General features: G+C 44.1%; 1 long non-coding RNA gene across 1 annotated transcript in view; it reads left to right on the forward strand.

Moving 5' to 3' along the window:
- Nucleotides 1-4630, forward strand: part of LOC102252757 — a 6953-nt gene continuing 2323 nt past the window's right edge. The window contains exons 1-2 of the long non-coding RNA XR_313395.1: nucleotides 1-25; nucleotides 681-752. This is a non-coding gene — a long non-coding RNA (uncharacterized LOC102252757). The remainder of the gene's footprint in view (nucleotides 26-680; nucleotides 753-4630) is intronic.

Here is a 4630-nt window from a genome sequence, read left to right on the forward strand (position 1 = left end):
CAGGCCCACCGGCCGGAACCTCAAGGTGCACCCTCCGGGCGACGCACAGAAAGGGCTGAGGATCTAGGGGGTTTTAAGGGCTTTGGAGGAGATGTGTCTAAACCAAAATGGTTTCCAAACTGTTGCACATCAGGTGTGGGCGCCAGGCATCTTCCTTCCTTCCTTCCTTCCTTCCTTCCTTCCTTCCTTCCTTCTCTCTCTCTCTCTCTCTCTCTCTCTCTATTTATTTATAATCCCCTGGTGATTCCACTTTGCAGTAAAGTTTGGAACCCGCTTGGCTAGAAGTGTTAGTAACTGGGTCTTCTGAGAAGGTTCAAGTTCATGGCAGGGGCAGAGGTGAACCGCATTTGGGGCCTATTGGACCCAGTTTCAGGGTAGTAATGTCTTATCAGTAGTATAGGTAGTAAGCAGCATCAGGAATCATGTGAATAGGATACTTCTATTTAAGAGAGATAATGGAGGCACCAGAAAGGGTTGATCAGCTTAACATGGACTGGTGTCTGTTTATGGGTTTCCTACCACTGGCTTCAGTGAGGCTGAATTGTTTAGGATTCTCTCTGCAATTGGCCTTTCAAAAGGTGCTCTCGTTCTTGTGAGGGCACCTCCTCATCCCCATCATCACAACTATATCCAGTGTTTTCTGAATCTCCTCACAGCTTTCTTTTCATTCCTGCCCACAGCATCCTAAGTTTACTGCCAGCTCCAAACATCAACTTATCCCATGGCCATCTGATCCTGAACATCAACACCAGGTAATTACTCACCCTAAAACAAAGCTGTCCTCACGTCCCTATACAGAGACCATGAGTCGCAGCTGACCACCCCAGAATAAAGTGCCTACGCTTTACTGAACCCTTGCAGCCTTTCACCCAGAACTTCAGCTCCAGGCTAACCTGACTTACAGAGCCCCTCTGATTCTACCCTCCGTCCTCGGAGAGAAATCACCAGGCCCTTCCAACCTGGATCCACAAAGCCTTCTCACAACTGCAGCCCATAGCAACCTTCCCAGCCCTGAACTCCTAGAGCAGTGGTTCTCAACCTTGGCTGCACATTGGAATCACCTGGGAATCTTTTTAAAATCCTGATTTCTGGGCCTCCTCCTCCGGAAATTCTGTTTCTTTGTTATGGGGTGGGGCCACAACATGAGTAACAAAGAAACAGAATTTCAGGAGGATGAGGCCCAGAAATCAGGATTTTAAAAAGATTCCCAGGTGATTCTAATGTGCAGCCAAGGTTGAGAACCACTGTCCTAGAGAGATATTCCTAGTACACCGCATAGACGTCTTGAGACATGAAAATTGAATCTCGAGTCTTGGCACCCCTCTCTGCCCTATTGTCTCTTACCAGGAACTAACAGAGCCCCTTGAAGGTGCTCAAGAGTTATTGAAGAATAAGTACAGTAATCAGAAAAAACCTTTGTCACCTGTTCCTTAAAGCTCGGGTCTGAAAACTACCTGCATTGCAGTCACCTGGGAAGCTGTTTTATAATGCAGACTCCTGGGCTCACGTCTAGACCTGGGCAAGGTCCCAACATGTTCCTTTTTGCCAGAGCCTCAGCTGATTCTTGGGCTTGCTGTGGTCTAAAAACTACTCTAAACAAAGGTTAAAGAGGGGTTTGAAGATGGTGATGGGGTAAGTGGATCCTTTTTTGCACCTCCTCCCAGAACCAAAACTGGAAATAAAACTAAATTGGGGAACATTCACCCTGAATTACCAATTGAAGACTACTTGAAGAGGAGACTTTTAACAAGGAAGAGCAGAAAACTCCTCAAGACTGGTAAGAAGGGTGGGGTTGCAAGAGCAGCCCAGACCCCAGGCTGGGCTCCCCAACCTGGAGCATGAGACCAGAGCTGATTACATCAGCCCACCTAGCCCTGAAAGCCAGCAGGGCTTCTATCCATCAGGGAGAGATGGAGCTTGCCAGATGCAAAGCCACTTTGAAAACAAAAACAAACAGAGCACAGGATTTTCGTTTGAAGCCACTCACTGAGGCTTAAGTAGAGGGAAGGCAATGAGGAGAGTCAGGGGTGGGAGACATTGCAGGGCCAGCTGGGATATTGGTGCTCAGTGATAAGTGCATGCCACACTCTCCCAACAGCAACAGCCTGGGGAAAGGCAATTACCCCACCCTCAGGGATGTAGCTTGACCCCTGTTGAGGAGGCAGCAGAAGAGGCCCAGCCTATGGGTCTGGCCAGTCTCAGAGGGCATCAGTGACTGGCTTTGAGGTCCAGCCATTTCCCCCACTTTCCCAGGAACCTGACTGGTGCTTCCTCCTCATGGGAGAGCTGATAGAAACAAGGAAACGGCCACCTTAAATGACACACTAGACCTGATGGATCTGACACTTACAGAACATTTCATCCCAAAGCTGCAGCATATACATCCTTCTCGAGTACACATGGGACATTATCAAAGATAGACCACATGGTTGGACACAAAGTAAGTTCACAAATTCAAGAAGATTTAAATCATATCAAGCATCTTCTCAGATCACAATGGCATGAAACTAGAAATCAACTACAAAGACATTCAAACACATGGAGGCTAAATAGCATTTTATCAAACAATGACTGGATTACCGATGAGATCAAGGAAGAAATTAAAACCTTCCTGGAAACAAATGAAAATGAACATACAACAATCCAAAATCTATGGGACACAGTGGAAGTAGTCCTGAGAGGGGAGCTCATAGCACTACAGGCCTACCTCAAGAAACAAGAAAAAGGCCCTACTTGGTTTGGCCCAGTGGATAGAGCGTCGGCCTGCAGATTCTCGTCAAAAGCAAGGGCACATACCTTGGTATCAGGCTCTTCCCTGGCCCAGGCCCTGGTCCAGGCTTGTGCAGGAGGCAACCAATTAATGTGTTTCTCTCCCATTGGTGTTTCTCTCTGTCTTTCTCTCTTTTAATCTCCCTAAAAATCTATGGAAAAACATCCTCAGGTGCGCATTAAAGAAAAAGCTCAAATAAACAATCTAACCTTACAACTAAAAGAATTAGTAAGAGAACAAGAAAAGCAGAAGGAAGGAAATAATAAAGATCAAATTGAAAGCAAATAACATAGAGACTAAATGACAATACAAAAGATCAACCAAACCAAGAGCTGGTTCTTCAAAAATATAAACAAGATTGATGAACTTTTAGCCAGACTTATCAAGAAACAAAGAGAAAGGACCTAAATAAATAAAACCAGAAATGAAAGAGGCAAAGCAACAAATGATATCACAGAAATACAAAGGATTGTAAGAATATACTATGCCAACAAATTGAACAATCTTGAAGAAATGGATAAATTCCTAGAAATTGAAAAAATTCCTAGAAACAAATAATCTTCCAAAACTCAATGAGAAAGAATCAGAAACTTGAATAGGCCAATAACAACTAATGAAATTGAAGCAGTAATCAAAAAATTCCCAGCAAACAAAAGTTCTGGACCAGATGGCTTCACAGGCAAGTTTTACCAAACATTTAAAGAACTAACACCTATCCTCCTCAAACTATTTCAAAAAATTTAAGATGAGAGAAGACTTCCAAGCTCTTTTTACAAGGCCAGCATTATTCCAAAATCAGAAAAAGACACTACAAATAAAGAAAATTTCAGGCCAATATCCTTGATGAATATAGATGCTAAAATCCTCAATAAAACATTAGCAATGTGTATATACATTAAGAAGATCATACACCATGACCAAGTGAGATTTATTTCAGGGATACAAGGCTGGTAAAATATTCACAGAACAATAAACATCATGTATCACATAAACAAAATGAAGGATAAAAATCGCATGTCTTATCAATAGATGTGGAAAAAGCATTTGACAAAATCCATTACCCATTTATGATAAAAACTCTCAGCAAAGTGGGAATAAAGGAATGATACCGCAACATAATAAATGCCATATATGACAACCAGCCAATATCATACTCAATGGGCAAAAACTAAAAGCATTTCCCTTAAAATCAGGAACAAGACAGATATTTCTGCTTTTGCCACTCTTATTCAACACTAGAAGCCCAGTGTATGAAATTTGTGCACAGGGGCTGGGGGGGTCCCTCAGCCCAGCCTGCGTCCTCTTGCAATCCAGGACCCCTTAGGCCTAAACCGGCAGTAGGACATCCCTCTCGCAATCCAGGACACTGCATGCACCAGTGACCATACTTTTCATACAGGTGAAAGGTATCTAGCTGTTGTATGGGCAGCTACATTTTTTTTGCTCTGATTATAAAAAGTAGTACATAGGATGATCTTTCTGAGGCAATAGTACCATTTTCCCCATCTTATGGGTGGAAAAACTGAAGTAGAGAGAAGTTAAGTAATTGGCTTTGTCACACAGTTATAAGTGTCGGAATCAGGGCTGACCACAAAATGTGCAGGCCAGAGTCCATGCATGTCATCACTGCTTCATCCTGTTTTTTTCAGTGTTAGAGTAGGCTTGCCAGGTTTTAATTTTTAAATCTAAGGGACTGTTCCCAATATATAGAGCAGGGTCCCTAGGCCTGGCCAGCAATCAGGGCCATCTGTGGGGCGACCAGCGGGCAGGGTGGTTGGGGGGCCCCCCACTGGCACCCACCTTGGCTGGCGGCCTGGTGCCCCCCACTGGTCTGCCCCTCAATTGTTGCTGTCAGTCTCC

Source organism: Myotis brandtii, unplaced genomic scaffold, assembly GCF_000412655.1.
Source record: "Myotis brandtii unplaced genomic scaffold, ASM41265v1 scaffold17, whole genome shotgun sequence".
Taxonomy (NCBI): domain Eukaryota; kingdom Metazoa; phylum Chordata; class Mammalia; order Chiroptera; family Vespertilionidae; genus Myotis; species Myotis brandtii.